Here is an 8,051-nt window from a genome sequence, read left to right as displayed (position 1 = left end):
CTTACTCATTCCTTCTCTAAGTTTCCCCAAGCACATTTACACTCTGATTCCAGAGTTTACACAAAACCAAAAGTATGTCATATCAGTAGATTAGCAGAAATTCTGTTAGCAAAATTATCCTGTTTTATTGTTTTTTTTCCAAAGAAGCATTTTTCAATTGCAAATTTGTTTACTAAACCTCTGGACCCTTGTTTTGTATTGAAATCAATGGAGGCTTAATGTGATAAAAATCTTAAGTTTTAGCCATGGTCATTATATTTGATTTTATAATTCAGCTTTTTTCCCAATATAGGAAATATTCTGGATTATAGATGATCTTATGGATTTCTGAACTAAAGCTGAATAAAAAACTGCTTTAAAGGAAATTTTATCCTAAGTAATAATGTTACTGGAATTTGCACTTCTGACCTCTAAACACAAACCTAAAATTTTGCCCATCAGAGTATGTTATTATTTCTTTTCCCCCATGGTTCTGTCTGTACATTGAGATCAGCTCTTCAATTGCTCTTTCCAAAGGTCCTCTAAGGTCAACAAAACCTGAGATTACAAATAAAAAATTAATTTATGAAATCAAATAACAAGTATTGCTGAGGTCATGACAGAGTCTTCCCTTGGTGATCAGGTGTACATTCAGGGCCAATGTCATGCAAAGTAGCCTCATTTTACCATGAATTCAGATGAGAGAAAGAGAGACAGAAAGAGAGATTTGTCTAAAAGAGACTTTACCTGGAAGTTCCACTATTCATAAAGTCTTCTTTAGAACAAGATGACATTGGCAAGTTTGTAAGTATAGAGGATGGACATACAGGATCAGAGAATGAACAATTGGAAGCTCTGGCCTCATATTTCCAATTGAACGGCTCAATGGTTGTACTGATATGGGCAGGGGCCAGGCTCTCCCACCTCAGTAATCAAAAGAAGCAACTCTGTCTTCACTGCTGTAGAAAAGTTTTCTCTCAGAAAAAAAAAAAATAACAACTTGAGTGAAGACTGGATGAAGAAGAAGGAAATCAAGGAGGAAGAGGAAGAGGGGCAGGGGAGGAAAAGGGGGAGGAGGGAAGGTGACAGGGATGAGGAGGGAGAGGGGGAGGAAAGTCCTACTAATGGTATGACAGACCCGCTGCTGAAGGTCGGTCACAGCTTCGTTTCTCAGATCATGGCTCACCTCCTCTGCACTTATTTTCAGTTAATTGGACGCCCTTATTCTTATTTATATCATTAGTAATGACAACTAAAATGACAAGCAAATCCTACATTTCTTGAATCAGCTTTGGGTTTCCCTTCTAAGCATATTTTTAAATAGGTGAAGTAACCCTGAGAGACATATTTTCATTTTCTCTAATGAATGCATTGTTTAAAGATCTTCATGTCAGTACATAATTGGAACCCAAATGTAGAATTATTCTTCAGAGAGTTTTTCATAACAATGCGTCACAACTTTTTTTTTTTTTTAATTCTAAAAAGAAGTGTGAACGAAAGGTAGATGGAAATAACTGTCAGTCTACTTGGGTCTCCCTGACAACCCCGGTCACTGCAAAACAAGAAGGTCACCAAGGTCCTTCCAGATTGCCAGCTGACCGTAGACCCTGAGCTAAGCACCAGCCCACAATGTCGTAGACAGCAAGGAGGCACCACTGTGATATAAGAGGTCTGAGACAGAAGACTTACTGTATCTTGAATCATATGCTGATTTTATTTGTGGAACTTTGAGCATCAGCATCAGATTATAACCAACCCTGTCTTTGAAATGCTCCTTCTTATGTTATTTATTGTAATACCACTACTGGTTCTTTATTGATAGTGTCCTTGTAATTCAAAAGTCATGGTTTTTAAAGATTTAGGAAATAGTTGGCATAATGAAGTTGACATCAGTCACAACAGTGGGCAGATCCTAGCTCTGCCACACACACTAGCTGTGTGACTTTGGGGGAATGACTCCCTCTCTAAACTCAGGTTACTAATCTGAAAAGACAGTCATAAAAACCCACTATTATGAGGTGAAATCTGTAAGTGGAATTTGTTATCCCCCAGCAATTTCTCCTCCAAAAGGGCCTCTTCTGTTGGTGTGATCCCAACTTCAGGGTGAGACCTGCTCTTTCTCCCTGGGCAGCCTCCTGACTCAGGAATGGTGATAGGAACACAGCTTCATTCTGCCCACCCATGGCCTCACAAAATTTCTTCTGGGACACAAGTTCTTCTCCTGCCACTAGAAGATTATTCCAACTATTCTGTTGTTTTTCTCAGATAAGAAGATGTCCCAACATCTTAATTTAATCACTTAAATTGAAAGACTTCTATCTGAAATTAAAAGGACCAATATCATCTACTGGTCAATGTCTAAGCTCAACTTAGAGTTGTGGAATCTTGACTCTCTTAGCTGAGACTTGCCGCAGTTTGAAAACAAAGGAGGCCCTGGTTAGCTTTTCCTCCTTAATAACCTGATACTTCTACCTCTTGTGCCCATCTAACCAACCAGAATTCCTGAGGTGACTGAGAAGCATGCAGAAAGCAGGACAGCTTTCCATTGACAGGCACTATGTATTGGGATACAGTGACAGGGCCCCAGGGGCCTAGAAGCTTCTGATTCCTCACAGACCCCTGGAACTTAACACCGCCCAAATCAAACTTATCACCTTATCCCCAACACATGTTCTTTTTAAAAGGTTGGTTTCTTTGCTTGTTTTTATTTTTCTACTTTGTGCCACCATCTACCAAGTTGGGTACTCTGATAAATCTAAAGTCATTCTTGTCTCCCCTCTCTTCCTCCACACAAACTATCAAATTGGTCCCCACGCGTACTCACATGTACTCTGCCATATATGCCTTCTTTAATTAAACAATCACTGCCCTGTTCAGGCTCCTTTTTTCCTTTTTCTAGGTTGCTTCATGGAAACACAGCTCATCACCCATAACTTTGTGTACAAGCACAAAAGTTATTTCTCTTTTTATTTCTTCTCAGTGTTCTGCATTTTATAAAGTTATCCTTCATAATGTGACCCCGGTTGTGTCATGCCAAAACCCTTGCATAATTCTTTCTGCCAAAAGGACCATGAAGATTCATGCACTTGGTGATAAGAGTACAGAGTCTTCAGCTTCTCAACCTCATTTTTCACATTGGGAATGGACTCCCAGGAGACCTGCAAAGGACCACATTTCCTCCACCTTGCAGGATTAGTCAAGTCCCTGATTCTTTGCATATACTATTCCTTCTGCTTGGCTTGTTATTCTCTTGCTTTGCTTTCAAAACTCCTACCATCTCTCTCCAAAAAGAACTCTCTCACTTCTTCAATAAAGTGTCCTCATTTCCCCCTCCCCCTTTTTTTTCTGATAGCACTTTTTTCATACCCTTCTGGTAGAAACTAATTAAGTGTTAAAATTGTCTACTTATATCTTTCTCCTCCATTAGATAGTGGCATTCTTGATTTGGGGAACAACAGAAAAATTCAAGCAAATGATTAGTAAGTGAAAGTGTCGATGAAAAGCACAGTTGCATATTAAGGAAGCAGGGAGAATACACAAAGTTACACTAGAAGATTTAATATTCTTTAAATGTGATGTCTCTTCTAAGACAAACAGGATAAGACTTTGTTCAATCATGAGTTGTTTTACAGAAAGGACTTCTGTTCTCCTTTCTTAATCAAAAACTTTTTTTAAATACTTCTATTTCTGTTCCTTAGATTGGAGGGTAGAGTGCTCTCCATATTTTTTTTCCTATTAATTTAGGGGAAGGAGAAATTATACATACTATTTTGCAAACAGATATGCTAACTGTAACTCCATAGTGTGAGACACTGGAGGACTGAGATTGTATTTTGCTCCTTCTCCACTCCAAGCAAAGTTACTAGTTAATTGGACATGCCCATCATTTTAAAAAAATAAATATATAAATTATATGTCACTAAGAATACACTCATACAAACTACAATCTTCAAACTTAAGAACTCCGGGACCCATACAAGATAAAACCTTAGAAATAAAAAGAAATGGACTTCTGAAAGAAATGAGTCTGAAGATAACAAATGAAATTATTTCTTGGAAGTATAGATCTGAATGGGTTAGCCGTGAACAAAGAGATCTTTTCAGTTTCTCTGTCTCCCAAAGATTTCTTCCAACAAGGAACACAGAGGAGGGTGCAAGGGGTGGGAAGGGTAGGGAGGGCTGGCAGTCTCTGGGGTACCCACATTTACACTGGAATATACAAAAAGGAAAAGAAAAAAAATGTCCTTCTGGGTGATACAATTGTGGGGCAATAGAGGTTGTCCCTAGGCATGATGTTATTCCTGTTCTTTGGATCTTCCCCTCATATTTCTGTAGATTCTTACTCCCACTGAGAAGTTTCCTATAACTCCTCTTTTGTATCCCTCCAAGCACATTAAACCCTTTATCACTATGACACTCAGGAGGTAAACGGGATGGGCAAAGTAGCCCTGGTTCCTCCCATGAGGGCACCCTGGCATTGCTCAGCTAATGTTCTACATTCTCCTAATGTGAATGACAACTGTGGAATTTCCCAGTGCCCAGGAAGGAAGAGATTATCATCAAACATTCCAACATCTCCCAATTCTCCTTCCCCATTCAGTGTCTCTACCGCTGTATAAATGGCCTCATTTTTAACAGAAGTATGACAAACACAACAATAGCATCATTTACAGCAGCACTAAAGTACATTTTTAAAATGCATTTCATTTCAAAGCCACTCTAATTTAAGCTTTTTGGAGTCTTTATTCTCCTTCTCTCTAGAAGCAGCCCCGGTTTCTGAAAGCCACGGGGAGAGCTGAGGCATGCGGAGAGCATCTGCCAGGGACAAGATGCTGCCTCCCAAGTCTTTAGTGATTCACAGGTTGTAAATGCACTTGATGGTGCGGCTGAGCATTTACACCAGGAATTCGTAAATGGGCATTTGCAACTTTCAAATGGTTAGCAGTTAATATCACTCCATTTCTAATTTAGTCACAAATGCCAGCATCACACATTTTGCCATATCACATTTGATAGGTACAATTCAGAATTTTTTTTCCTAGTGCTTCCCTCTATCTACAATGTAAGAAGTAAATACCATTTGGCTTACTTTTACTTTCTCCAAAATCAATCTTAAATAAATCCTTCAGTTACAAATGGGTGTTTTCAGACTATTTTAAATTACCCTGAAATACTTCTCATCTAATGGACATATTTACTTTACAGAATATGCAGTTTTATATCGATTTTGTATGTGATTTGGTCAAACCAACAGCTGAGGGAAACAGATCTACAGGATCTGCGTCGAGTGTCCTTGTGGCTGGATACCTTCTGCACACAGCCTAAAGTATCATCAGGATTATGATACTCTCACTACCAGTCTCTGTTTTTAAAATATCTTGAGGCAGTAGAACAGCTGACCAAATCAGGAGGTCATTTGAATAGACTTCATAGTGCAAGGCACAGCTAATGCCTGGTTGACATTCCAACCCAAAGAACTTTCTTCATCTGTGATTAATGGACTTGACATCCATTTTCCCACTGCTTTTGCTAAACATGTAGTTCAGGATTTATTGTTAAATACCACTGAGATCATAGGAAACTAAACTCTTTTGAGTGAAAATATCGTGCCAGAGGCCAGAGTTTCTCCAAAGACTTCTGGATCATGCTAGGAAGTACAAAATGGATCATGGTTTGGGTTCACTGAATATCACAATTTGTCCAATGTGACAAACCATTTCCAGTGGAAAATAAATTGCCTGTGTGAGTAAAATGGTAAACTCATAGTTAGGCAATGGGATTTATAATAATTTTTAAAAGAGGAGCAAAACAGGAGGGTATAAGATGGGGAAAAAAAGATATCCCTCCATTTGATTTCCATTTGTAACAGAGAGGAGAAGTGGGGTGTAAAACCCAAAGCATCTTTCTCTCTTTTCACTGATTTAAGTGATCTAGACATTTGCTAATGCAGATAAGAGATGTGTCCTCCTACTTAATCTGCCACTCCCAGGATGGAATGTTAGATCCTTAAAATTTTTCTACTCCTCTCTAGTTATTAGACACTCTTATAGAGCAAGACTGAGTACATCTGCCACTCATATCTCCAAAGAGGACATGCAATACTGAAATCAAAACTTAGGCTTCATGGTTAAACTACCCGAGTATAAAACTCTGCTCTTTTGACCTTGGGCAAGGTGTTATACCTAATTTTATATCCCTTATGTATAAAACTGGGGATAATTATAATGTATCCCTCAAATGGATATTGAGATAATTTAGAAGGCTAGTCCTCAAAAGGGCTTAGTACCTCAGAAAAAAATAAAATCTCAACAAGTATCAGCTATTATTTTTTATCAAGAAGCTGAAATAATCATTTTTTAATGAGTGAATAAAAATTCCCTATTCATGGGCTCCATTCAACTTAATATAATTTACCAAACTGGTCCTTTAAATAATGAATAACTGTGTGGTGGGCATATTTAAAAAAAAAAATTCTGGGGAAGTAAGAAAAATTACAATTCTCACATGATGGTAAAAGTGACAATTTCAACATTTTCGTTCATTTGCTATGCTTTTTAGACAGAGTAGATGTCCTGGGTGAAGCTTAAATACTGGTTAACAGTGACAGCAAGGAAGAACAATGAAAGAATATGTGAAGCTGAGTTCAGGTGACTGTTTTATTATGAAAGGAAATCAACTGTTACTGAATTAAACCACCATGTGTGAATTACAGGTGTCACTCCACGAATGTGTCGGCTGACTGAGCCCCTACTAGGAAATGAAACATGTGAAATGTAGCATATTTTTGGAACAAAATACATATTTTCATTTACTTGTGCATTTTAATGCTTCCGTGAAAGCATAACATCTCACTTAGAGCATAATAAATGATTAGTTTCAAAATTAGACATGTAAGCACGAAGTGAGTTCATTAATTGTTCATTATCCCTGCCTGTTGCAAAATTAGCCCTGTGACCAGGCTCTGGCTGTGGCGTATATAGCATGAACACTGGATTAGCCAGTCCTTCCCTTTTCTCTGTCCTGGGCTAAGGGAGTCCAGAATGGGCAACATTAGCAATTCCTAATGGAGGCTCTAATTCCTACTTAGAAGCCACAGTAAGAAATTAAATCAATTCAATCCAAAAACATACAGTGGCAACGCCATTTCACAAGGGATGCTGTTTAAACAGTTAACTTAGAGTGAACTCTTCCTGTTCTTTGATTGGGAAGCGTTTCAGACCTTAATTACTGTGTTCTGTGAGTCTGTGACAGATCGTCCCTTTTTTACAGGCTTCTTGCCAGGATAAAGTAAGCTTTTTTTTTCCCCCAAGAAGACTACACTTAATTAGTGCTAGAGTAATTAACTCTTTGTGGGTTTGATTTCGTTTTGCCACTAAATTTCAATTCTAGCTAGACCTATCTGCTTCTGTTGTCTTTGCAGTAATTCTTAAAAACTAGTTTGGAGCAAAATTTTGCAGCATGTATCAAAAGTAAAACTTGTAAGATTCTTTTAATTATAATAAATAAAATTATAAAATAGGGAAAAAAAAAGAACTCATAGGAACACTTCCACAGCATCACTAGAAACATTGGCCCAGAGGTTTCAATGTCAGGGTGCTTCTGGCTAGCCACATGACTACATGTAAGTAATCTAACCTCTCCAAGTTTTTATTTCCTACATATATGATGAGATGAGAAACACATAACTCAGAGGGTTGCTATGACCAAGCTGAGCATACATCAGGTACTCAATAAGTGAGCCAATTTTTTCCTGTCCACGGCCATCTTCCATCATAAAAGAAGAGACTCTGCATTTTAATTCTGTGACTCTGTTGTAGTCCCTGGCAGAATGGCTGTCAATCTGATGAGCTTTCAAACCAGTAACACCCCACCACCATCCTGCTCCTCAGAGAGTGTCCTTTTGGGTGACACTCTGTCTGTTCCTAGATCTAAGAAGAAGAGATGACAGACTTGACTTGAAACGAAGAAGGCTGGGATATGAAAGGTTATACTGAGTGATACTGAATGCTAGGAGTTGCAGAGAAAAAGAATTCACTCTTCATTAGTGAGGCCCAAATAAAAATTGATCACAT

Source organism: Ictidomys tridecemlineatus, chromosome 11 (genome assembly GCF_052094955.1).
Source record: "Ictidomys tridecemlineatus isolate mIctTri1 chromosome 11, mIctTri1.hap1, whole genome shotgun sequence".
NCBI classification, from domain to species: Eukaryota; Metazoa; Chordata; class Mammalia; order Rodentia; family Sciuridae; genus Ictidomys; species Ictidomys tridecemlineatus.
This window is presented reverse-complemented; position numbering follows the sequence as displayed.